We start from the raw sequence: 27,713 nt of genomic DNA, 5'->3' as shown, positions 1-27,713 counted from the left end.
GCATTTATTAGGTTATCTGTTCATTTGACATTGATAACAATATCATTGTTTTATTACTCTATTTTTTTGCCATGAGCTCAGCTCTCTGATTGTGTCTGTCCATCATTCATTAGCCTAATCAGGCTGTAACAGACACTGTAATGTGTATTTGTTAGATACCGATTTTTATTTTACAGAGAACTGGTGCCTTTTATAGCACTGTGCTGGTCACAAACTCTGGGAGTACAGATAACGTTGGGTAACAAATGTGCAACACATAAAAAACTCGCCCTTTCAAATGGCACAAGACTCTTCAGGAACATTTCTGGCTTTGTAATTGTGGTGCTAAATGGAAGGTTCGTTCTTTAATTAAGGAAGGTGTCATCATAAAGCGTGCTTCTGTATGGCAACTTTTGGATGCCATACATTTCTCAGAGTCTTTGTTAGGGGTTTTGTATTCCCTCATTGTTCTTGATAAATGCAACCACTTTGTTTTCCAGTGGCAGCTGTTACAAGTGCTGGGACTTCTACGGGGCACTGCTGGCAGGAGGTCATTCTGCTTATTCTCTCCTCTTGGCTGATGGTCAACTGACCTGTCCAGGAGCCAGTGGAACAAACCTTTCTGCTCCCATTGCTGCAAAGGAAGAACTAATGGTTTTGGCATGTTTGTACAATCTCTGAATGCTGAACTCAATTCCATGTATGTTTTCACACTGAAGTTTCACTCTGTTTCTATCTTATCTGTTGTTTTGCCAAATCATTAGCGTGGTTAGGGATGGTAAACAGCATTATTACCACTGCCGTGAGTACCTTTATTGAGAACACTGTGTTAAGATCTGAGATGTTTTGACATTTAATTCTCAGTCAAAAAAAAAACCCCAAGCCCTCTGAAGTCGTGTCATCAGTTATCCAAGTGAGTTACCTATCTGGAATTTGTTGCTATTTATAATTATAAACACACCTAAATATGGGAACTCGGTACATTTTGCATCTTGTTGCAAGGTGATAGGCCATTTTGACTTCCATTAATAAACTGATTAATTCAGACATGCAGAAAATGACACTGCACATCCCTGGGCTGCCCAGGGAGGTGGTGGAGTCACCGTCCCTGAAGGTATTTAAAAACCCTGTAGATGAAGTGCTGAGGGACACAGCTTAGTGGTGGGCTTGGCAGTGTGAGGTTAGTGGTCGGACTTGTTGATCTTAAAGGTCTTAAATGATTCTGTGATTCCAATTCTGTATACTGTACTTTTTCACATCTCATCTGTCCTACATTCACCCTCCTTTCTTTTCCACAGTCTCCCTCTCAAGGAAAGGCCAGCCAGAAACAACGTTGTTCAGGAGCTTCCAAGGCCAATCTGTCACCTCAGTTCTTACAAGTATGCCTCTCGTCTTCTACAGCTATCTGAAAAGCAATGGCTAAGTGTGATGTCAGTGATCTCTGCCTCACTTGTTTGTGCTCTGCCATTTTGGTTTTAGAATTTACAAAAGAGAAACTTGAACATTCTATGTTGACTAAACTAAGAACACTCTTTGGGTAAAGCTGAAAAATGTGCTCTGACTGCTGTTTTTTTTTCTTTTGATGGGATCAGTCAGCTGGAACTCGGGTGAAATTAATGATTCAAAGCTGTTATATGTGATTAATTTCAAATCCAGATCATAAAGAAAACTGATCCTCTGTGTTGGGTTTGTGTGGAGGCATTTCTGGTAGTGGGGGAGGCCTACAATGATGGCTTCTCTAAGAAGTTGCTCAAAAGTTTCCCTTACTCTAAGTTAGACCCACCTCTGTGGCTGAGCCAATTGGGCACATTGCTTTTTTTCAAGAAGCCAGAAGGCAAGGAGTTTTGGTGATGGAAGGAGCTGGTATAGAGAGAAGTAACCATGTGGACCTCAAGGTCAGTGAGGGAAGAGGGGAGGTGTGCCACAGCAGAGACCTCCTGCATCCTGTGGTGAAACAGCAGCCATCCCCCTGACACCCACAGAGAGCAGTGGTGCAGCTGAGCTCTGCTGGCAGCTCATGGAGGACCCCAGGGCAGAGGGGGTGGCTGTGCCCAGAGGGGCTGGGACTCTGTGGGGAGGTGGCATTGGAGCAAAATATACCTGGAGTTGTGCTGTTGTGGAGGAGATCTGCACTGGAGGAGTCTGTGAGGAGCTGCAGCCCCAGGGAAGGACCCACACCAGAGAGCTTTTTTAGGGACTGTATCTCATGGGAGGGGCCCACATTGGAGCAGGTGGAGAATGTGAGAAGTCATCATCTTTTGAGAAGAAAGAAGCCACAGAGACCATCTGTGAGGGACTGGCCACAATCCCCATTCCCTGTACCATGTGCCACTGATGGGGAGGAAGTAGAGATGTCAGGAGCAGGGAGCTGAGCCTGGGAAGAGGGAATGGTGGGGGAAGGAAGGAGGTGGTTGTATTTTTCTCATCATTCTGCTCTGGTGTTCAGTTGGGGTTTTTTTGCTTTCTGTCTGTTCTGTTTCTAGTTGATGGTGTTTTAAACCGTTCGTGTTTTCTTTCCTGCTTCGAGTAGTCAAGTCTGTTTTGCCTGGAACCATAACTGACAGTGAGCCCTTTCTGTCCTTGTCTCGATCCACAAGGTCCTTTGTTATCTTTTCTCTCTCATCTCACTGGGGCCTCTGCCATCCCACCACAAGGGTGGGGATGTGTGTGTGTGGAGTGAGAGAGCAGTGGTAGTACTTCATTGCTGACTGGGTTTAAATGGCAACAACTTCATAAGAACTCCTCTGATACACCTTTATATGTGTCCTGACCTATTTCTTGTTGAGCTTCTTGCTATATACAGTTAACCATGTCAGATATCCTGACCTACAGTTGAAAGTATGGGTTACATGTCATAAAATCTTCCTTCCTTTTACAAGGACTCGTTTGTTGCCAAGTGGGAAATCTTCCATGAGATGGTGCAAGGGCAACAAGTTACCCCACATGGTAGCTTTTAGCCCCAGGCCTGTTTGGCACTTCTTTTCCTTGGCAGTTGTAAATCAATAGGTTATGTGACCTGAATAAGTTTAGAAGAAAGGTGAACCACAGTATTTTATCCATGGTGACAACTTCAAAGACCCTATAGGACCAAATAACTTTTATTTATGTGGGACTGGTCATCACAGTTTTAACCTTTGAACTTTTCGACATGCCATCTTGCTTTGATCACCTGGTTACTTCAAAATGTGAAGCCAAATAATTTGCTTTGGAGGCTGGATCATTATCACAGGTCTTTCACGTGTCTGTTCTGCAATTAATACCATTAGCTGAAAAACAACCACACAAAAAAAAACCCAAACCCAAGCTCACTGCACTTTAGACTCCTGGGTAAAGGCTAAGGATAGTAACATTACACACAGAAGGATGTCTGAGCAGTGACATCAGACACACTGTCTCTGGAGTCAAGAGGCAAGTTGGTGATACAGTCAGCAGGAAGAAGGCTTGGCAAACTGCATCATGGCTATACCAGCTTGTGCCAGTGCACATGGCAGGGTTTTCACCTTGTGCTTTAGAGCGTGATGGACAGGGGCAGAACCAGTGAAAGGGGTGGTGAAAAGGGGACCTAGGGAAAGATTATCTGCAGGATAGAATTTATAGTAGTTTGTTTTGTGATTTGAGTTCTCCTTCCAGTCCTTCTGGTTTTGTACTTTCCAAACAGAATATTTGCTCCTTGTGTTTTTCCTTTTGTTTTTGAGCTTGTAGGTTGTTGAGTTCTTCCGGTTTTGTTTCGTGGTGTTTTTTTTTTCCCAAAGGGAATAACTTCAGGGTTTCTGGGCAGTGGGTTTAGAATTTTGACCCTTAGGAAAATGAATCACTTCCAGCTTAAGGGAGATCCGTCAGCCCTCAGTTTGCATCAAGATCACATTCAGCCCGGTGTTGTGTGGTGGCCAAGAGATGGCAAACTATGTTTATAAACTTGTCATTCTCTTGAATTCTCAGTTCCCTTTGAGCTCCTGGCCTTGCCTAAATGCTGAGCTGAGATTATAGGCCCTCATGTGGTCTGTATCTTTATCTAAACCAAAAGTCAGGTACGAATGATGTTCAACATCTTTGTTGGCAACATGGATTGTGTGTACCCTCAGCAAGTTTACTGACAGCTCCAAGTTGTGTGGTGGAGTTGACACACTGGAGGGAAGAGATCCCATCCAAAGAGACCTTGACAGGCTTAAGAGGTGGGCTCATGCAAACCTCATGAAGTTCAACAAAACCGGTGCAAGGTCCTGCATATACTTCAGGGCAATCCCAAGCAGAAATACAGACTGAATGGTGAACTAATTGAGAACAGCCCTGAAGAGGACTTGAAGGTCCTGATTGATGAGAAGTTCAACATGACCTGGCAAAGTGCACTTGCAGCCCAGAATGCCAACTGTATCCTGAGCTGCATCAGCTCTGGGGCTCCCAAAATAAAAATGACATGGACCTCTTTGAGTGTGTCCAGAGAAGAGCCATGAAGATGATCAGAGGGCTGAAGCACCTCTCCCATCAAGACAGACTGAGAGAGTTGAGGTTGTTAAGCCTGGATAAGAGAAGGCTCTGGGGATACTTTACTGCAGCTTTCTGGGGCCTACAAGAGAGCTGGAGAGGGATATTTTACCAGGGCACATAGTGATAGGACAAGGGGTAATGTCTTTAAACTGAAAGAGGGGAGATTTAGATTAGATATTAGGAAGAAATTCTTCACTGTAAGAGTGGCGGGGCTCTGGACCAGGTTGCCAAGATACCCCATCCCTGGAAGTGTTTAAGGCCAAGCTGAATGAAGCTGTGAGTAATCTAGTTTAGTGGAAGTGTCCTTGCCCATGGCAGAAGATTGGAACTTGATGATCTTTAGGGTCCTTTCCAACTCAAACTATTCTATGATTCCATTATATAAATTTGTATTAGCAAAGAAGGTCAGATCAGCTGATCAGTGAGACCAGTCTGTTGATTAGTCAAAGAAGAGTTGGAAGAAACTAATAATTTTCCATCAATTTTGTATCAATGCATCAATCAGTTAAAATATTTCTTCAAATATATGTTAGTGGTATCCCATGGAAGGAATTGCAGCAGAAATTTATCTCAGTAGATGCCTTGACATCACTGCAGTTAAATATCTTTAAAGATATGAAATGGTAGGGCATTTTCCTAGGACCATTGAAATGAGAGAATCACAAGCCAGCTGTGTCCTAGTCCAACTCCAGCCTATGCAACATTGTATGACATTCACTGTGGCAGCTGACAGGAACTTTTAAGACCATGTGAATGAAAAAGTATTGATGTGTCAAGTCCAAGTCCTAGGGCTTGCCTATACAATGATGAATGCTGTCTGCATAATGTTTAATACTGAACCAAACTTACACTTTCATACCATGTTTATTCAACTCTAAAGAATGTTTCTCTGCAAGAACAGACAGTGAATGATGTTCGTGGCCTTGGAGCTTCCCATTCTTCATTTGCAGTTCTAATGTCGTGCTCATTGCAGACGATAAAAGACAGCAGAAAAAAACCCCACCGAACTTTTCTCATGTTTTATTTATACCATTTAATCTTTGGACAGAAGCTTCATGGGGGGCATTTTCAAATACCAGCACTTGGAGAAGCCCACAAAAAGAGGCAGATATACTTATGAACTCATAAAACAGCATTATTTACCTTTTTTTTTGTTACTTACACCAGAGTTGCTTTCAAGTCCATGAACATTAGGCCTGCAGGGTTAAATAAACTTCCCACCAGAAAATCTAGCACAAACCCAACACTTAAGACTTGTTAAAGCCTTATTTTGAGAGTTTAAATACTATATTAAATATTGCAGGAGCCCCTTGCCACATCTCTGCAAGGGGAGCGGATAGAGTTTGCTTACTGTGAAGTAATGCTTGTGTTAATAGTTACAGCTAAGGTGACTGGGGATTCCAGCCTGGAAAAGCTGTGATCTCTGTTGATTTCGGTGCCCTCTCTGGCATCCCGTGAAAAATCTCACATGACAACTTTGAGGGCAGCTGAATCCCTTGCTGGTCAGCTGCTCCTTCCGAAAATGCTTCTCCAGATATTCGACGGGCAGCAAAAATCCGCATCAGAAAACCCTGTCAAAAGGCAAAGAGAAGAGGTGTTGTGAAACATTCAGATGCTGCAAGATCGGTGTCCCCCAGCCAGCATGAGTTTTTTAGATGTGTGCCTCAGGCCATGCTTGATACAGGTAGCATTAGTAGGGTAACCCAGTGAGGCAGCTCTGTGAGCGAGAGGTAGGCAGGTCAAGGAGTTCGTTCTGCTGATAGGAGAACATGCCTGAAGCTGTATCTAAGACAGGAGTTGTCTGGGTGCAGCATAAAGCTCTTCTCAGGACCCTCTTCCCTAACCGCTTGCCACATCCATTCTGGAGGAGCCTCTCACCTTACTGTCACCATGTTCCAAACAGTACTTTCATACTGTCTAGCCTAGCAGGGAGATAGGCTTTGAAATAATGCCAGGATATGAGCAACACATTGCTGGATGCCTGCAGGAAGGACAGCGTTGGGAGTGGTCATGGATGAGATTTCCAAAAGCATGAGGTGACCTCCACCATGTCTCCCTGGGTGTCCCTCCAGGCAGCAGAGAAGGACCTGCAAAAGCCTAATTGGATTGTATTCCACAGTTCCCATTCCCTAGATGGACCCTACTTTTCTGGGCCAGTGAGCACCACCGTCCTGTGCTCATTAGCACAAATTGCTGTTACTGGTTGGTCAGGAGAGGTGACAAACCTCTTGGGAGCAGAGGGCAGCACCTGGCATGCCTATGGGTCTCCATGATGGGCTGTGTGGGAAAAGATGAGGGCCTGCACCCTCCTGGGGACTGGGCAGCAAGTTCACAGAGAGGCCATGAGCAGAGGGCTGGACTGCTGCTGAAGCAGGTCTTTGAAGGTTCACCTTTCTGTTTTCTTATGACTGCCAGAAGTCACAAGCATGTGGTTCAGTCCCTGCTGTGAGACAATATGCCCATGTCCTGCTGGAAGGTGGACATGTGAGGTTGTATTCCCTTTAGCTTCCTGCCTTCCCTAGTCAATGTCTGCCCAGCCCTCCTCCTGCTCTGTCCTGTATTCCTTCAGTGAGTTGCTTTATGATGCTCCTGTAGAAAGTCTTGCTGCATTTAGGAAACAGAATGAGCAAAAAGCTAGAGAAAACGCTTCCCTGTTTTGACCCTGCAGGGGCTTGTGGTATTTTTTTCTTGATCACTCTTTTCTGCATTACCTTCTTGTGGGGTGATAGAAGCAGGAGGGAGCACCAGGTGGCAGTTTTCTGCAAAGGGATAGCACAGCCTCCGTCACCCCTGGGGAACTCTCGTCTTGACACTGCACACACCAGTTCATTCCTGGGGTGAGGGAAGGAAACGCAGCCTACTGAGGCAGGGACATCTCAAAACTGTCAGAGAGATTGAAGAGAGAACCTCTGTCTGCAGGTACACATGGCAGATTTTCTTTCCTTACTGCTTGTTATGGAAAGTTGGGAAGTGGACTGTCCCCAGGGTATTTTTGACCATGAAGGCCTTCTTGCTCACCAGTAACCTAATCCCCTCCAAGAGGCAGGGGGATCCTAAATACTGATGACCAAAGGGTAATATCTTACTATTCTTTGCATCAGCCTGTTTAACTCACGTAATCACTTTACACAGATTCCAAAAACTAGGAGCATAAAACCCCATGTGAATGGACATGTGAAATGAACAGAATGAAAATGGAGAAGGGTAAATTGCATTTGCAAAACTTAGAGAGGTCTCAGATGTTGATCAAGATAGCTTTAGTCTTCAATAGTGCTAGTTTGATTTCCTCACTCTGATATCTTAGCTAAATCTTTCTGTGTATAAAGTCCCCTGTAACTTGGAGCAATAGCTACACAGGAAAATAAACCCTTGTCTCCAATTCAACAGAAAGATATCTCACAGTGATGTTATTTATTTCATAGTTGACGAAAACACCCTCTCTCACAGGAACGAAAACCTCCCAGCTTATAGAAAGGCAGCATCAGTTTTTCCCTGGGGTGCAGAGCTCATTTTTCCCTGTCATTGGATGTTAACACCTCTGACACTATGACAGATAGCAGAGGCAGCACTCTGGCACCATCCTGGAGGGTCGGTAGTTGAGGCAACGGCAGGGATGTAATGTGTGTGCTTCTGACTTCAGGTTTCAGTTTCCTGAGGAAGGGCCATGCCAGGGTATTTCCTCCTTCCTCAGAGGTGTGGGGAGCAGAATCAGAGGAGAGCTGTCCTGACAGTGCCTGGCCGTGGCAGGTGTCCATCTTTGGCGTATTTCCTGAGGCCACAGGGATCCATCTACAGAATTAAAGATATGGATGAATTCTAGGGGTGCTGGAAGAGAGATATGTTCACCCGGGTTCAAAAATGCCAAAGGCTTTGTGAGGTCTTTTTTTAGAGAAGCATGTGCATGTGTGTTTGTGTATAGACTCCAAGCACATGCATGTGGATACATGTATTTCAACCTAGACTTAATTTCTGCTAGGTGTATGCACAGTCAGAAGCACTGAATGGGATGGTGGACCTGTTCCAGGAGGGTTATACATCTCAAGTGCACTGAGGTAAGAGAACAGGTTACTCCCAACACTTTCAGGATCTTTCTATACAGTGAAGTCAAAGGACTTTGAGAAAAGTTGCTGAGGGAGGCTAGGAAGCTCCATGGAGGAAGAATAACTACTAGTGAAGAGCTGCATGCTCTGATAGCAAGAAACACTCCCACGCTCTTTTAACATAAGAAGTAATCTTAAATACAAAGACTCCTAAATGCATCTGCAGCTTGTAAAACAACTGCTTTCCAGGCCATATTTAACTGAACAAGAGATTACTTACAATGACAACACATCCACATCATATCTAAAGGAGTTTGCTGCTGGGGACCAAGGTTAGACACAAGCTCTTAAGCACATTCATATCTTGAGCATGCCATGCATTACTTGATGGTTAGAGCTACACATCCCCAAGCAGAATTTGTGGTGCTGGCTTAGTCAAATAAACCCATTGGATTAGCAGTCCTAGCTTCTATAGTCAACTTTATTCTAACAGGACTGTGTTTCCATTCCAGCACAAACATGTCGCATTGCACTTGGTGGCTTTGAGTCAGAGACATTACAGCACATGTCTTTAAATCAAAGGATTCATCAACTTCCTCTTCTCTGTGTCTGAGGGAGGAGGTGAAATCCCTGTCCAGGTGGGACATCTGCAACTGCATGGGACCAAAGGACACCCGTCCCTGAAGACTCACAGTGATGAGGGCTTTACAGGCAAACAGACATGGTTCCCACTCTGGAAAGCCTCAGCACTACTTGAGTCAGTAAGAGAAAGTAACTGACAGCAGAAGGGTGAAAACAAATAGTGCAGTTGCTTAGGTTCCAATTTATCAGGCTTGGAAGGGCCAGAGTGTCTTGGTCTGCTGAGGCCACGTTACATTGTAGATGCAATGAGTAGTGTGCCTGGGCCCTTCTTTGGTGTGTTTAAATCACATGCTAACTAGCTCTTGGTCATGGCTTTTCATCAGGGAACCACAGGCCTGGTGCCTCCGTTCTCAAGCCACCCAAGAGGTGCCTGGGTGAGGTGGTGTGACTGATTCTTTGCCTGGTCCAGCATCCCAGCAGGAAAGGCAGCCTGGGTTACTTACTATTCTCTTGAACTAGAAATGCCAAAACAGCCATGGCAACTAATTATGCAACTGGTCAGAGGCCTAAATGCAGGTCTTTAAAGAAGGTTGAGGAGAAGATTGGAAGAGATTCCTACTTATGTGAAATAAGTCTTTGCTTATGTAAAACTGTGACTTTTCTAGCCAAGTGAGGAGAATGTCCTGGAAACACAACACAATAAGGGAAAGGATAGGGGAAAAATGGGTGAGAGAGGTGACTTCTCAACATCTTTATTGCTGTTCATGTACAGTGCAAATATGCTGGATCTGAGTACTGCTGGATCTAGCTGGACAAGGGTCTGCAGCACTCCTTCAGAGGACAAGCTCTCAAAACACAGACCTAATTCCTGGTGTGAAAATACCGCATTGAATTGATTTAAACGAACCAGCTGCAGGATTCCTGGCAGGGTGAGAGCCTCTATGCCAGCATAAGATGGTGAATGGAGCTGAGAGTGTGGCTCCTCTTCCTCCTCCTCCACTTCTGCTTGTCTTCCCACCATGCAGTGCCACCTCCTCCTTGCCCTCGCTCAGTTGCTGTTTGAACACCATGGCACATGCAAAATTTTTCCATCAGGAGAAGACCCTTCTCCTGTGGGTTACAAAGCTCAGCAGTGTTACAGCCAAGGAGCAACCAGGGCTAGCTAAAGGCTGGGAGGCAGGCATAGCAGAAGGAAGCGAAACCTCTTGCTTGTGATGGCAGGGAACTGCTGGCTGGCTGCACCAAGAGTGTCCACTTTGCGATGTGAAGTTGAGTGAGCAGGTGGGTGCTATGCTGCCAAGCTCCCCAAGCCCTGGCTTGCTGGTGACCCCCCTCCGACCTGCTGGGAACCAGCTCAGATGCCTGTGCAGGCCGTTCCCTCCCATCTTATGGAGGGTGGTGTAAGTCAGACCTAGGATCGAGCGATCAGTGTTGTGATGCTTGACTCAGGAGGGTCTCATGGCTCATTTGAAACTAAGCCTAGGCTAATTAGGCTTTGAAGACAGCAGGTCAGAAATATCCTGTTTGGCTCTGGGTAGCCTGGCAGGAGACCAGGGACAGGAAAGCTCACCTCTCCCCCTCCTGTTCTTGGGCAGCTCCTCACCTGGCACACACTGCAAGGTTCGTGTTAGCTGGCTTGAACACTGCCCACGTATCCCCCTGCCCAACTTTGCCTTGTCTGCTGGGGGGAATGCAGAAAGGAATTCATCAATGCTTTTCCCTGATTTATTTTGGCTCTGTCAACAGGCCCATTGCTTTGTTTTCAGCTCCTGCCTGTGTTCCTGTGGATTAATAACCAGAGCAGGTTCTCCCTGCACATACTGGGCACTGTTCGGGTTAAATCCAACGTGCTCAGCAAAAGTCAGCACAGGCAAAGCCTACAGGGTCGTAGCCTTGTCCTTCACATCAACAACACAGATGCAAAGCAAGACAGCCTCTGGCCTTTCCTTCTTTTCTGTCCCACATTTCAGCAATGCTGCAGAGCCCAAATTATATCAAAGGGACCTTTGATAGGTAACACCAGTCATTTAAATGCTTCCCATAAATCGGTGAGAATTGACACTTGTAATGGAAAAAATGAGTAGCACATTTGTATTCATAGACAGGAGCAAAGGAACAAGCACAGAAGCTCTCTTTGTTAAACAATCATCACCCCACTGTTATAATTAGTATTATATCAAATATTATACGTCTATTATATGTTACTACTTCCCTGTTACACTTAACAGTTTCTGATTTTCCCTTCTCTGGATGAAGTAGGCTGTTTGTATCGTGCTGCCTTTACAATTTCTAACTTGGCTTCAGCAATGAAATAGAAAACCAGTCCTCACTTTGCAAACATGTGGTCATGCTTCTTAAATGAAACAGTGTGATGCTCAGAGTACCAAGGCTGTAATTCAAGTTGCTGATCACAAACTGCCAAAGTAATTTTTCTTTCAGGATATTGCCTTGAACTTGAAGACTGACTTACAATTTGTTGGACCACGCATGATATCACGTTGCTGTTATGAAGAGTGATTAGCAAACACTAGCAAGGCTTTCTCCAAAAGAGTATGTTACTATTACTTACAGGGGAAATTAAACAAAAAGTTAAATATTACACACAACAAGCTTAGCTAGCATGTTTTCCCTCAAGTTGTTTCTTACTTATTTCTAAGAAGAAGATAAGAAATGTTGATGTTTTTTGAAAGTAATTAAAACTGATAAACCAAACATCCTTATTAAAGGAGACTCTTGAGCATAGAAACAGGTCTTCTCCTATTCAGAGCAGCATAAGCAGATGTCAGAAGTGCAGAAGTAAACCTTTAAAACACTGTGAGTTAAGCAGTATGTTTGCAGAAATTATCCCCTGCAACCGAGCCTATATTTGTTTTGTCAATCATTTAAAAGAATTAAAAGAGCTGTACTACAATGCTCAAAATAGTCATGCCAGCATTGCTTTTTGAAGATCCATTTTATCACGAAGAACTAAAGCAATAACTAGTGAGTCCCAAATTCACTTGTGTTTCATAAACTGGAAATGTTTTTCTAGTCAGACAACAGACAAACTGGTGTCATGGCTATCTACAGAAGTGACAGATGCCACAGAGAATGCTCTTAGACAACTTTTGCTTTTACAGATGTACTACAGGTGTACTACAGTACATAGAATCATAGAATCATTTTGGTTGGAAAAGACCTTTAAGATTATCGAGTGCAACCACTAATCTCACACTGTCAGGCCCATCTCTAAACTAAGCCATGTCCCATAGCACCTCATCTACATGGCTTTTAAATATCTCTGGGGATGAGGACTCCACCACCTCCCTGGGCACGCTGTGTCAGTATCCAACAACTCTCATAGGAAAAAGTTCTTCCTCATATCCAATCTAGACCACCTCTGGTGCAATTTGAACCCACCTGGATGAGTTCCTGTGTGACCTACTCTAAGTGGTCCTGCTCTGGCAGAGGGCTTGAACTAGATGATCTTTTGAGGTCCCTTCAAACCCTTAAGATTCTGCAATTCTGTGATTTCCCTACCACTCATTACTGGCAAGAAGAGAACAACTACCTTTCAGGCAGTTGTAGTGAGTGATCATGTCTCCCGTCAGCCTCCTCTTCTCCAGACTAAACATTCCCAGCTTCCTCAGCTACTCCTCATCAGAGTTATTCTCCAGACCCTTCACCAGCTTTGTTTTTCGTCTCTGGACACACTCCAGTGCCTCAATGTCCTTCTTGTAGTGAGGGGCCCAGAACTGGACACAGTATTCAAGATGTGGCCTCACCAGCGCCGAGTTCAAGGAGACAACAACTTCTTTGGCCCTACTGGTCACACTATTTCTGATACATGCCAGGATGCCATAGGCCTTCTAGGACACCTGGGCACACTGCTGGCTCATATTCAACTGGCTGTCAACCAACAGCCTCAGGTCCTCTTCCTCTGGACAGCTTTCCAACCACTCTGCCCCAAGCCTGTAGTGCTGCATGGGGTTGTTGTGGCTCAAGTGCAGGACCCAGCATTTGGCCTTGTTGAACCTCATGGAATTGACCTTGGCCCATCGCTCCAGCCTGTCCAGGTCCCTTTGAAGAGCCTTTCTGCTCTCAAGCAGGTCTACACACCTGCCCAGCTTGGTGTCATCTGCAAATTTCCTGAGGGTGCACTCAATCCCCTCATCCAGATCATTGATAAAGATGTTAAACAGAACAGGTCCCAGCACTGAGCCCTGGGGAACATCACTGGTGACCAGCCACCAACTGGATTTAACTCCATTCACTACAACTCTCAATGCTCTCAGTGCCTTCCAGACAATTTTTCACCCACGGCAGAGTAGGTCTATCCAAGCTCTGGGCAGCCAGTTTCTCCAGGAAGATGCTGTGGGAAATGGCATCAAAGGTCCAGGTAGACCACATCCATGGCCACTTAGTGGATCAACTTGTCATAGAAGATCATGCTATCATTTTGTGATCAAGGTAGTCAAGCAAGAATCACTTTTCATAAATCCTTGCTGACTGGGCCTGATCACCTGGTTGTCCTGTATGTGCTGTGTAGTGACACTCTTGGATTAGCTCTATAAACTTCACCAGCACTGAGGTCAGGCTGGCAGGCCTGTAGTTCCCCAAATCACCCTCATGGCCAAGAAGGCCCATGGCATCCTGGGGTGTATTAGAAGGGCTGTGGTGAGTAGGTCAAGAGAGGTTCTCCTCCTCCTCCTCTACTCTGTTCTTGTGAGACCACATCTGGAATATTGTGTCCACTTCTGGGCCCCTCAGATCAAGAAGGACAGGGAGCTGCTGGAGAGAGTTCAGTGCAGAGCCACCAAGACGATGAAAGGAGTGAAGCATCTCTCTTATGATGAAAGGTTGAGGGAGCTGGGGCTCCTTAGCTTAGAGAAGAGGAGACAGAGGGGTGATCTCATTAGCATTTACAGTTACATAAAGATGGGTGTCAGGAGGAGGGAGCCAGGCTGTTCTCAGTGATGGACAATGATAGGATGTCATGGTTTGACATGACAGCCTTTTCTGGTAAGGGGGAAAGGGCTGTAAAGATGGCTGCTGTAAGTAGTTGCTCAAAACCCTCCTCAGCTCTGAGCCAGATCCACTTCTGGAGCTGAGCCAATTAGATGCCTCCACAATGACTTTTTAAGAAGAAGCTGGAAGAGGAGACTTCTACCTCCTCCTTCTTCTTCATGTTTCTTCCTTCTTCTGCCTCTTCTTCTTCTGGCTGGTGGTGGTGCAAGGAGTAGGAACAGCGAGAGAAACAATCATGTGGACTCCAAGGTCAGTGATGAAAGAGAGGAGGTGTGCTGGAGCAGAGACTCCCCTGCATTCTATGGAGAGAACTGGTGAAGCTGAGATTTATTTTCATTTCTTTAAAGACCCTGCATCAGAGGCAGAGACTCATTTTGCTAAAGCTGGCCCCAGTCCAGGGGCAGCGATTCACTTCATTAAAGGCCCTGAGCAAGGGATAGTGATTTTGGCCGGAGGAGGCCGTGTCCCGTGGGAGGGACCCAATCACTTCACTGCAGACCCCGAGCCAGGGGCAGTGATTTTCTTCTTTAAAACTATGGCCGGAAGAGGCCTTGTCCCGAAGGAGGGACCCTTTATCACTATGGCCGGAGCAGGCCGTGTCCCGAGGAAGGGACCCAAAATCCACAGCTGTAACTGTGGGAAGGAACCCACGACAAAGCAGCTCATTAAACTTATGTCCAGAAGAGGCCATGTCCCAAGAGAGGGACCCTGTAACTGCAGAAACTGCAACCATGGTGAAGAATCCAAGCCAGAGATATTCACTAAGGACTGCGTCCCATGTGAGGGACCCCTGAGGACAGCCACAGCTGCTGGGAACAACCCACACCAGAGAAGTTTGTTAAGGACTGTGTCCCAGGGGAGGAACCCCGTGTTGGAGCAGGGGAAGAATGCCAGGAGTCGTCCTCATCTGAGAAGACAGAAGTGCCAGAGCCCATCTGTGAGAGACTGACCACATCCCCCACTCCCTGCCCCCCTGAGCTGTGGAGGGGAGAGGAGGTAGAGATATCGGGAGCAGTGAGCTGGGCCCGGGAAGAAAGGAGGGATGGGGGAGGGAGATCTTAAAAGTGCTGGCTGTAGTTTTCTCATCATCCTACTCCCTTTTTTGCTTTTATTCCGTTCTGTTTCTTGTAGAATAAACTTTCCTACTTTCCTCTCTAAGTCAAGTACTGGAGTCTGTTTTGCCTGGAACCATAATTGGCAGCGAGCCCTCCCTGCCCTTGTCTCAATCCACAACAACCTTGCTTATCTTTTTAGCCCATTTCACTGAGGCCTCCACCATCTTAACAAGGGTGGGGGTGAATGGGGACACTGAGCGAGAGACTGTTGTAGTGTTGCTATGCTACCTGGGCCAAAGCATGATATAGGACAAGGGGCAATGGGCATAAGCTGGAACATAAGAGGTTCCAAAGAAACATAAGGAAAAATTTCTTCACTGTGAGGGTGACAGAGCATTGGAACAGGCTGCCCAGATGGGTTGTGGAGTCTCCTTCTCTGGGGACATTCAAAATCCACCTGGATGAGTTCCTGTGTGACCTTACTCTAGGTGGTCCTGCTCTGGCAGGGGGGTTGGACTGGATGAGCTTTTGAGGTTCTTTACAGCCCTTAAGATTCTGTGAAATCCTCCTTCTGGCCCTTCCTGTAGATGGCTGTCACATATACTCACCTCCAGTGCACTGGGACCGCCCCAGTGAGCCAGGACAGCTAGTAGATGGAGAGTGGCTCAATCACTTCCAACAGCTCCCTCAGCACCCTTGGGTGGATCCCATCCAGCCCCATCGACTCGTGTATGTCAAGGTGGAGCAGCAGGTCATGAACCATTTTCCCTTGGATTATGGTAGTTTCCTCACACTCCCTGTCATTATACACCCAGCTCAGGGGGCTAGGTACCTAGAAAACAACTGACTGAGGCAAGGAAAGTATTATACCTCAGTCTTTTCCTCATCCTTTGTCATTGTTTTTCTCCTCCAATCTATTAAAGGATAGAGATTCTGCTTAACCCTCCTTTTGTTGCTGATATACTTACAGAAACATTTTTATTATCTTTTACAGCAGCAGCCAGATTCAGTTCCAACTGGGCTTTGGCCCTTCTAATTTTCTCACTACATAACCTCACAATGTTCTGTAGTCCTCCTGAGTCACCTGCCTCTTCTTCCATAAAAAAAGAGTCATAATGTCTCTTTTTTTCCCCGCTGTGTTCCAGACAAAGCTCTCTGTGCAACCAGGCCAGTTTTCCCTGCCGTCTCATCTCCAACACACAGGGACAACCTGATCCTGCGCCTTTAAGATTTCCTTCTTGAAGAAAATTCAGCCTTCCTGAACTCCTTTGCCCTTCAGCACTGCCTCCCAAGGGACTTTGTCAACCAGGCTCCTAAGCAGCTTGAATAGCTTGGATGTGTATGGGGGAGTTGACAAGAGGTGGTGGAGACAATCTTACCCTCATTAGCAACATCTTAAACCATGGAGAGAGAATGGCCTTTCTCATGTCTCCTGCACAGATCCTGGAGATAATTCTGAGTCTATAAAACTTTGCTGGATATAGCTCCATTTGCAGGATCTCATTCCAGATTTGAGGAGGGAGTACATTCTTGTCCAGTCTTCAGACTGATGCAGTTTGGAAAAAGAAAACCATGCCCAAGAGCAAAGCTTTCTTCCCCGTGGTCCTCTGTCAGCATAGATGCCTGCACCAGCAAGCGACATACACACTTTTCACTTTACAAATGGTTTTGATATTTAGGGAGAGTAGTGTACCTGCCTACTTATGGCGTTTGTTCTCTTTAAATGAACATTTACCCCATAATGTCGCTAAGCAGCACAGTTTAACTCAGAGGACACTGAACACAGTGTTCCCTGTGGAACTTGCTGGCTCATACAGGGTTGGAACGACTTCTTGCCATATGAGTCTCAGTCTAGTGAGGCACCAAGTGATATGGTAAGGTGGCAAGTAACCTTGGCTCACTCTCAAATACATTTGCAGTTGTTGTTCAGCAAAGTGCTTACATACATTTTTCAATTAAATTCTTCTTAGATTTAATGGGATTTGGGATGTCCTAAATGCCTGTGCTACAGCTGAGGAATCTTCTGCAATCAATCTGCAAATACAAAACCAAATCCTGCAAGCATGCCCTCACCTTGGCATCCAGGCCCTGCATCTCCAATCCACCACTCCTCACAGACTTTAGTAAAATTAAAACTGAACCTCTTCGGTGCTCCTGAAAAGCAGATCAGACAAACATCTGTCATGAATGGTTGAGGCATTGGTGCTCCTGCCTTGAGTTGACAGGATGGCCTTCTACAAGCAATTGCAACCCAATTTTCTGAGGTTTCTAGGAAATTATGCCACACGATGGTTAAGACATGGACAACAAATACAGCTACTAGTTAGCAGTCAAGATTAAAACCAATCACATCAATTATTTTCATTATACAATCATCTCATGAGCTGCTGGCCATAGCTACAATTAGTCAAATCTAAATGCTTTTGTCCAAGTGTTAAGTCCTGGTGAATTTCCCCAAAAAGATGCTTTCCCAACTATTACATTTTGCAAAGGGAAGACCCAAGTTACTTCTACCTCTTGCCTCATGTCATACTTTACTGCCGAATGCTTAATTAAAGACATCTCTGGCATCTTTCTCTGTGTAATAGAGAGGCTCAAGCCTCTTTATACCAGGGGTACGGTTACAACAGGAGGGACTGTGAAAAACTGACTTAAAAATAACCATCAGTGAACAGGACTGCCATTTTGGGAGGTAAGAGAAGGGTGGTACAGAGACAGTTGCACCCATAAATCACCCAACTGTGGATAAAAAGGGGTTTTCAGCGTCCCAAATCTTGTGATTTTGTCAGTGAGATAGTTTTATTTTGGGGAATCAGCCTTATACTTCTCTTACAGTTTAGCATCTTGGCTTCTACTATAATCATCAGGGATCTGGTTGATTCAGTCAAGGAAACCTGGAGGATGATTCAGATGCCCTACCAACATGGATGGTCTTCGGTTCCCCTCCTGCCATTTGATATTCCAGGGCAGATGAGACATTTACACGGGGCTGGCAGACACCATGCAAAGAGGAGGAAGCCCACATTCTTTTTGGTGCAGCAGCAGGATGCCAACAGGGGTACTCTACAACACCTAAAAGAGCATTAGACACCTGCTTTTATGCAGCTGAATCCTGGGTTTATAGAGTATAATTATTTCTAGATTCATTGATTATGCAGAGCATATCTCTGTGGATTGGAGTGAAATGAACTCCCATGTTGGTGCCTGAATTTTGGTGTTATCACCTGAAATAAAATCTCCTCCCACAACAAGATTAAGTGGCCTAGATAGGGGGTTTCTAGTACAGTCTCCGGACTCCAGCTTCAGGACACCCACCTTCAGGAAGGTGAGTAGTGCTCCCAGTAGTGCCACGTCTTCTCTGTCAGCCCCACACCATTACTCTGGACTCACTGAGGTATCTCAGAGGGCCTTCAGGCCACTGGATCTCATCCAATAGCTTCTTGAAGATGGCTGTGAGAATGTATGGTCAGTGCTGGGTCACTCTGATGTGTCTGGGAAAGGAAGCAGAGATCCAAACTCTGCGCTGACACTATTGATATTTGTCTCATCTGGCAGCAGTGGTGGCCTCACTGCTGGCTCACAGGGGCAGTGCTGATTCTGTCCATGATGGTTTTACACCACATGCTGCTTTCTGGCTTGAAAAGCACATTGGAGGCTGATGCTGGAACTTCATTGTTTTTTTTTATCCCACAGCTCTCCAAGACGATGACCCTGGCAAAGTAACACCAGCTGCATCCTCACCCATCATGGATCCCTCTGTGCTTTCTTAATAGTTAGGGCCGCGCTGCTACATTTCTCTATTTTTACTGCTAACTCAGCCTCTCCAAGAGAGATTTGTGAATTTTGTTTCAATATTCAGCGGTTTCAAATTCATTTTTGGTATCAGCATAGACTTTGCAGAGTGGCACCACTTGCACTGAGGGTCTGTATAACTCAAGTAAGATTTTTCACTGGAGTACATAGGTTTTGGCTGCCAGCATTTTTGGGTGAGAACAAACTCCACTGTGGCTGTGTGAACAGTAGGGAAGGGGTAGGGGCAGCAGAGAGAGTAAGAAATCTTGGCCTGAGCTGGAACCATGACAGGTGGGGCTAAACTAATTGATGGGAATCATCCCCAGGAAAAGGAGGAGAGTGTGAATGTAACAGATATATAACAAATTCCAAATGTAACAGAACTGTCTTTGCATGTCAGTACTCTTAAATACTCTCATATGTGAGCATGTCTTTCCATTGTGAGACAGCAATTCACATAGCTCCAATCTATTATCTCAGTGAGCAGGTGCAAGGGTAACAAACTCCCTTCCAACAAACCCCTAATGCCACACTGTCGTTTCGTGTCAGGCAAGGAGTATCAGGGATTAAAGGAAACCTCTGCTGAGATGATGAAAGCTGCCATTGTCAGCTCCAGACACAACCACGTGAGCAGCACAGGAGAGCAAAGATGACACATAAATTCAGATGGGTTTGAGTAAACCTGTTATTTGAGATCCTTGAACCCCATCCCAGCTGTTTCAAAAATGGAAACCTTAAATTAACAGCTTGCATGGGACCAGGCAGTAAACATTTAGAGGACTTTTATATTTGCAGATATATTTGCAGTGAACTTAACTTCTCTCTCACTATAATAATAATTTCACTTAGGGGGATAAATTCTGCTTACCCTTAGCCAGTTCTTAAACTCAACTCAGTGTGTATAATCCAAGGGATTACCTGGCATCAGAATTCAGAAGCATCATTTAAAAAAAAAAACCCAAACCAAATGGTATTAGTGCAAACTAGGAGGCTAAATGTACAGCAACGCCCTGCATACATGCAGGCTTTCCGGAACAGCAAGTTGTCTTTCCCTGGTATTTGGTTCAGCTGAACCAATTCACAAGTTCTCACTTGTTGGGGAAGAAAGTAGTAGTAATTCTTTTAGACAAAGAAAAAACCCCTTCATTTGGCATTTCAGAAGCTTCTAGATCTATCACAAGATTCTTGTAAAGGGCTCCCATTGACCACCAGACCTTTTTCAAGAGACCATGAGCAGCTCCTCCTGTTGCCAACATGGGGCAGGTGTGCTGGGCTACTTACCACAGTAAACTCACAGGTGCAGGAGGAAGCCTGTGGAGCCAGCAGTGGAGGAGTTTTACTGATGGAGATGTTCACTGACCATGTTCAAATCCAAGTGATAAATCATTGATGCCCCAAACACTCGCCTACGAACACTTCACTCGGCACAGGAACAAGAGGAGACTGAAGAGAAAGAGTACAGCTACCTTAACTCACACAGACACTGGATATACTCACAGTAATTAATATTTAAAAGCCAGAGCTAACACACAGAGTTATGCAAGTTACAATTACTCATTTTGCAAAAAGTTGAACCGTGTTAATTACAGCAACAAGGTTTGTCCATAGGAGACGATGTCTATTGTCTCTGGTGCTGTCTTTTCCCTTCTGGCTAGATCACGTTTAAGACAGACTTCTGCTGCTGACTGAACTGAGAGGACTGACTGGAATCTCTGAAATGTTAGAACAAGGGTAAGGGCTAAAGAAGACATGCTATTATAAACAAGCCTAATACTGCAAAGCCCAGTTGTTTGTTTAGTCTTTGTAGCTGGCAGTTGTTGCAGGGAGAAACTTCACGGCTCACATGCCACTAGCACTATCCACGTTCTTTAGAATAGCTGTATTGCAGGAACACGTGATCATTAAAACCAAAATAAGACCAGTACTCCTCTAATTGAATTTCATAACTCACAGACAGATGACTGCATAGGAAAGCATTTACTATGTAGCATCCACAATAACTGTTCCCATGCTGGAGAGGGCTCAGAGTGTTCTTGTGGAGACACATTAATACTGATTTCTCTGCAAAAGGGCATCACTCAGAGTCGCAACACTAGAGCAGGTCACCTACATTCACACAGCCATGAGCATCACTCTCTACCACTAATGCACGTGAGAGCAAAAAAGGCAGCGTGCCTGCCAGCAACAAGCAGCTTGCAGACAGGCAGGTTAGAGCTCTGAGACAGGAGAAAATGAGTAAGGGACACAAATACAGGTTTGTTAACACCAGATGTAATTGCTTGGGATTGCTACTGCTGTAGCACTGGATTAGCTCCTGCTCTGTGACAGGGTACTGTTACTCATGGCATACGTCTCCCTTTCCTACACGGCACTGTCACCTCTCCTCTGAGCTTCTGTCTGCATGGAAATCCTAGAATAGTTTGGGTTGGAAAAGACCTTAAAGACCATCTAGTTCCAACTCCCTGCCAGGTGGACATCTGCCACTATACCAGGTTGCTCAAAGCCCCATCCAACCTGGCCTTGAACAATTGCAGGGATGGGGCACTGACAGACTTTCTGGGCAACCTGTTCCAGTGCCTCATGACTCTCATGGCAAATAACTTCTTTACATCTACTCTTTCAGTTTAAAGCCATTATTCCTTGTTCAATCACTACATGCCCCTGTAAAATGTCTCTCTAGCTTTCTTGTAGGCTCCCTTTAGGCACTGGAAGGCTGCTAGAAGGTCTCTCCAGAGCCCTCTCTTCCTCAGGCTGAACAACCCCAGCTCTTTCAGCCTGTCCTCATATGAGAGGTGCTCCAGTCCTCTGATCACCTTTGTAACCCTCCCTCAGACTCACTCCAAGTGGTCTACATCCTTCTTTTGGTGGGGCTCCAGGGTTGAATCCACCACTGCAGATGGGGCCTCATGAGAGCAGAGTAGAGGGGGAGAATCACCTCCCTCAACCTGCTGGTCACAGTTCTGCTGCAATCATAGTCCTTAAACAGCTTTCTAAGTAATTGTCTTTTTTCCCCCAAGTAGGCTCAAATACTGAGACCTCAGTTCTCTACCTAGGACCACATCCTCAGAAGGAAGCAGGCCAACAGGGTTTTTGTGAGGCCCATCACTGGCTTAACATGTATGAAGTGACCTCTTTTTTTCTGGCGATGCTGGCAGGGAATTGTTTTAACCTTGCGATAATAGTCATCCCAAAATATCTTTTCTGAGCAGCCTTATGAAAGCTGCCAGACAAACCTTTCATAGCTTTAGGTATTACTGGTACTTTCCAGATAACGTAATTCTGCTTTCCGTGGGCCATTCCTAACATATTACACACACACTGCATTACTGCAAAGGCAACAGGAAAACGAAAGGTTTGCCAAGACTGAGTACCTCCCCGCAGCTGGGCTCCTGCAACTTCTCGCCTCCCACCTCCACAAAACACACTGATAGGGGGTAAATGAAGCTGAGGAAACATTCCAAGACACAAGAGTCCCTCTGATAAAATGAAAAAAAAAGCCAAAATCCTCCCTTCAAACATCCAAATTGTGCTTTATATCCCCAAAAGACAGCGAAGCCCAATTTGTTCTGCAGATCAAAACCACAAAGTACTTTTGATGTCCTAATGAAATCATGGAGCCAGCAGCTCCCTCTTTAGTGTGTAGGAAGGGCTTAGCAATAATTTCCTTTGTTTGGAAGCAAGCTGTTTGTTAAATATCCACATTGCAATCCTTTTAGATTTGTGCAAAGTCCACATCCTGTTCCCGCTTAAGGGACAGGCAAGCACAGGTTTGCCTGTGAAGCAGGTGCACAACAAGTTACAGCAGGTGGCTGCCAAGTCAACAGAGACTCTTCCATCTGATGGAGTTTTTTTAATAATGCCAAGTTACTTCTAATAATAGCCTGCAAAGATTTCTAAATACTTTATTCTTGTTGCCAAACCAACTGCTTAATTATAATATTGCTTGAGCTACTCATTAGTCACTCACTTTGAATGACTTTAAATCCATTTTTACCTTCCTTCTAGAGAAACACCAGATTTTTTACAAGTAGAAGAGAAGCAAGGAGACTCTTCAGTGGGATACCATTAATCAGATCTTACATTTTTGTTATTCAGCCCTTTAATTGTCCCTTACTGTGACAAAACTCTCCCTGAACTCAGTAGGTTTACCTGAATAAGAACTTGCAGAATTTATTCGTAGACAAATACTATTTGAGCTGTGTCCCACAAATAAAAGACCAAAACCTGAAAACTAAAACACCAAAATGCTAAGCTTGTTAAAAAAGATCTGCCAGTTGTATCTCTGCATGGTAACTGTCATTAACCAAAGCCTGTAGCACTGGGAGCGGTGCGTTCATCCTCAAAGCAGTCAGCTTTAGTTGGTCCCTCATTTGTGTCTATAGTAACTAGCCCAAAACAGACTAAGTAAAGGCAGTCCTCCTGTAAAACTTCCAGTTCAGTAAATTAAGACCATCACGTTCTTTGCTCTATAAAAAGCCCGATGGAATTAGTTGCAAGATATCTTTCCTTGCCAATAAGGAAAAAATAGCATTGAGTGCTTCTCTGAGCAACCGTCTGAGAAATGGTAGAGGGATCACAGGAGGTAAGATAACACCACAGGGCAGGGAGCTCCTCAGCAAAGAGGTAAAATTCTTCCCAAGCTTTGGGAGAGTTCAGATGAAAGCTCAGCTTCAATGACTTCTTTCCCTATGGAACAGTGGATCTCCAAACAGGTGGGATGAATAAGCAAGAGGCAGCTTCAAAGGAAAAACCTGTCTGTATTAAAAACAGTGCTGTCCAAATACAGAGTGGAACAAAAATTAATGAAGAGATTCACAGGATCATTTTGGTTGGAAAACATCTTTAAGATCCTCAAGGTCAACCTTGTCAAGCCCACGTGTATGGATTGTCTGCAAAACCATCCACAGGTGTATCATATTGGCTCTGCTGTCAGTATGTGACTATGAAAGCAAAGGATCTGACTCACTAATGACTACAGGCAAACACAATTTTGTATCTGTCAGTGCCAGATGTTGTGCCTCCCTCTTCCCTCCACTTCTTTCCTCTGCAGTTGTATCTCTCTAACCTCCTCAGGCAAGTGCACGGTACTTAAGTGATGTGTGTTCATTTAGATAACAGGGTAGAAGGGACATACAGAAGCTGGACAAAAACCTTCATAACAAGGAGATTACTAGAAAATAGAACTGTTACTGTTAATATTACAGAGCATGTGCTTCAGTAACACTCTAGGGCTCCTTAATTTAAGGAAGGTCCTACTCTGACCACCCAAAGCTGAATTTTGACTCGTAGGTCAGAGAGATGGACACAAAGCACTTCTGTTCTCACAGAAATGAGGGTCTGGAGCTTAATCCAGTGCAGCCTAAGTCAGAGGATGGTTAGATGATGGAAACACACACACAGCAGCACTGCCCTCCCCAGCAGCTTTGCTACTGAGCCGCAGTAGCTTTGCTACTGCCAGACACGGACAGCACAAGCATTACACACACAGTACGTGGCTCATGACAGTCCAGAGCTGCTGGCAAGGTAGGCACAGCCTTGTGTCCCTCTTCTCATCATAAACTCATAGAGCATTTATTCATTCTTCCATGCTCCTAAGCGCAAAGATCCCTTTTTGTGGTATCATAGTTTTAGACAACTGTTTATCTGGCAACATTGCATTGCTCCCTTCTTTGAGACGTGTGTCATCTCATTGTATGTGCAAAGAAAGTTAAGCTTGATTAATTTAAACATGCAACATCAATAGAAAGAAATCAATTGAAGGGGAAAAAAAGAATGCTTTTGTGAAGCTTTGCAACAGACTGCCCAGGGAACTGGTTAAGTCATCATCCCCGAGTCATGCCAGCTAGGTGAGCAAAAGAAGGCTTCTACCAAGGAGAAACGATATATAATTTAAAACATAACTCAAACAGTGGGTTTGGTTTGAAGCTCATATTCCGTGTTGCTCAATACTTTTGGCTGCTGCTAATCATGATGGTCACCAGTTGTACTTTTGGGTATTAGTGACTTAAAGCTAGAGATTCATCCCACAGTCATAAGGAACAGGAAAAAAACCCTGCCAAACCCTCAAACCACTGAAAATGCCAACCTGAAACTAATGTCATCTTGCAGTTGTTTGTACTTCAGCAAACAGCGTAAGCTCTGCCAACACCATGTTGTAGACAGTTAGCTGGCTGCTGACAGCAGGTAAGAAGTCCCTGCAATTTGGAGCATGCAAACAAGCTTTTCACGTCCAGAAAAGTCCAGCAAGTGCCTCTGACAATAAAGATGAGGAGAATCTGCTTTAGAACTGAGAGTCTGCCACTCTTCATCAGTCTTTCATGAGGATGATCCGGGACGTCTGGTAAATCCTGCAGGAGCTCTGAGACTCTGAATGTTTTAATCAAAGACTGGGAGACAAACTCTTAACTCCCCAGTTGGAAAAACAATGTTCCTTTTTCATTGTTTTGGTGGGTGTTTTTAGGTTCTCCTTATAAAAATGCATCAGTCCATTTATGCTTTTGCTTACTCATATGGTTTGCAAAGTTTTTTTTATAGAGCTGTCTCTGGTGTCATTAAAATCTCTTTCCTAGTTGCTACTGAGTTAGAGGCAGTCTGTGTGTATAATACTATACTTGTCAGCACTGAATTTCATTCATCATATTATCACCTCTTGTGACATGCCAGAGATCCTTTTGGAACTCTTTGGCTTATTTTTGGGTTTTCCATCTTGAATAATTCTATATTATTGTCACCACACTATCTTCTTCTTTTCCTGATAGTTTTTAAGAGTACACTCAGCAGCACAGCTCTCCTGTGACTTTGTAAACCTGACCATTTATTGGCTCCTTGCTGTTAACAAATTCTTAAAACAAGTGGTAACTGTTTCAAAGTTCAAACTTTTCAAACTGTTTGAAACACTTTCAAAGAACATACAAAACCTTCCGTCTTTTCTACACTATGCCTTATTACATATCAGACAACACCACTGTTCCTCTCAGTGTAATGAGTATAGATGTCAGACTTACCCCACTGTTCCCTAGATCCATCCAAGACCAATTTAGAAATACGCAGCCTCGCAACTCTCTGGTATCAAGACTAATTCCAGTAGCAAGGACCATGTTCTGGTTCACAGTTGGTGATTTCACTGCAGACTTCTGGATAGTTACCATCCAGTCCTGCTGATTTCTGACTATTAATTTGATTGATAAGAATTTCTTTTAACTTCTCTGGCTTAAATCTGCCTTCTTTGGGCACAAATCTGGCAGGCTCCTTGATCCTGATGAATTCAGAGAAGCTTTAGTATTATCATACCTATTTCTCACAATCTTTTAATTACTGCTTTTACAACTTTACATCATTTGCCACTGAACTTAGTACTATTAACATCAGAGAAATGTTAAAACTGGTTTTAATTTTAGATCACTAACCTATATGCCACCAATGTGACTGTAGTTCGAGTCTGTCTATACACTGAAGAGAGAGCTGAGTTCAGTGATAGGCAGAACTAGAAAGAGTTCTCTTCACAGCTTTCATAGAATCACAGAATCTTAAGGGTTGGAAGGGACCTTGAAAGATCATCCAGTTCAATGCCCCTGCCAGAGCAGAACCACAGAGACGTCACACAGGAACCCCACATCCAGGTGGGTTTTGAATGCCTCCAGAGGAGACTCCACAACCCATCTGGGCAGCCTGTTCCAGTGCTCCATCACCCTCACAGTGGGGTAGTTTGACAGCACTGAAAACGAAAAGACCCACAGCACTAGAGTCAAGTATCATATAACCAGACTTTAAACCCCTCCATCCAAGCTCTACTACAACTCACTTTAAATATAGATACATTCTAAAAATATGTGAAGCTTGATTTCATTACATTTGGCAGCGTGTTGTGTTTTCTCTTCCACAAAGAACGACCTAGATGGCTAAATTCCCAGGAGTTAAAGGAACAGAAAAATCAAGTGAATAATTCAGAGTTTTGTTTGGATGTTGAGTTAGTAACCGGAAAAATCCCTTTTTTACACACAGAAGTGATGTGCTGTACTCCTCTCAGCTTGCCTGTTCACAGACATCTGGAGAAATATTCATTTCATCTGAACGAGCAGCCAAGTGTTTCCTATACTTAGTGTGACTACCAGAGGCAGGCAACAGCTAACCCATGAAATATACAGCCACAGTGACAGAAAAGGCTTGTTTTTTCCTTTCCCACTCCTCAAGGCAGCATCACCCAAAGATGCAAATACCAACGCCTTGAGGTTAAAAATTCACATTCACATCCGCAACCTCCCTTATTTCTATTGCCAACCTTCATTTGTTAATTAGCTGGGGGCTGTTTTCTAGCTTTATGACTTCTGAAGTTTTACACTTCTTGTACCTCTAGTTGAATTTTTTCCTGCTGCATCTTTTCAAAGTGAGATGGCAGAAGTCCAAAGTGGTAAATGAATGAAATGTGTAAGGAATACATACTTGGTTTGTCTCCAACATTTGTATTACCCACTTGCTTAAAACAAGCAACTGCAAGATTTTCTGGTGACAGTGTGATTTTTCACTTTTGCAACTCTTTCTTTCAGATGACACAATATTTCCTCTGGTTATGATCTGGACTAAAGACAACGGGAAAGCTGCTATTTCCTCAGGACTGTTAGTTCCCTGCACTCTCCGTGACTCAGTGCATGGGAAGAATACCCAGAGCTTCCCCAGCCAGACGCTCAGCGGGGTGAGGAAGACTTGACCTTTTTGCTGGCAGTAGGAGCTTTAAGAACTTTTCTCTGTGATTGGGCTACTGCCAAGTGGTCACACA

The 27,713-nt window shown here is 44.6% G+C and overlaps 1 protein-coding gene across 1 annotated transcript in view; it reads right to left on the bottom strand.

The window, feature by feature from the left end:
- Positions 1–6,010: 6,010 nt before the first annotated feature.
- Positions 6,011–27,713, bottom strand: part of TPP2 (tripeptidyl peptidase 2) — an 86,875-nt gene continuing 65,172 nt past the window's right edge. Inside the window, exons 31-33 of the transcript XR_009818738.1 lie at positions 20,222–20,383; positions 17,222–17,302; positions 6,011–6,035 (exon numbers count right to left, since the gene is read on the bottom strand). The gene's annotated coding sequence lies outside the window, so the exon portion shown is untranslated. The remainder of the gene's footprint in view (positions 6,036–17,221; positions 17,303–20,221; positions 20,384–27,713) is intronic.

This window comes from Colius striatus, chromosome 1 (genome assembly GCF_028858725.1).
Source record: "Colius striatus isolate bColStr4 chromosome 1, bColStr4.1.hap1, whole genome shotgun sequence".
NCBI lineage: Eukaryota > Metazoa > Chordata > Aves > Coliiformes > Coliidae > Colius > Colius striatus.
This window is presented reverse-complemented; position numbering and strand designations above follow the sequence as displayed.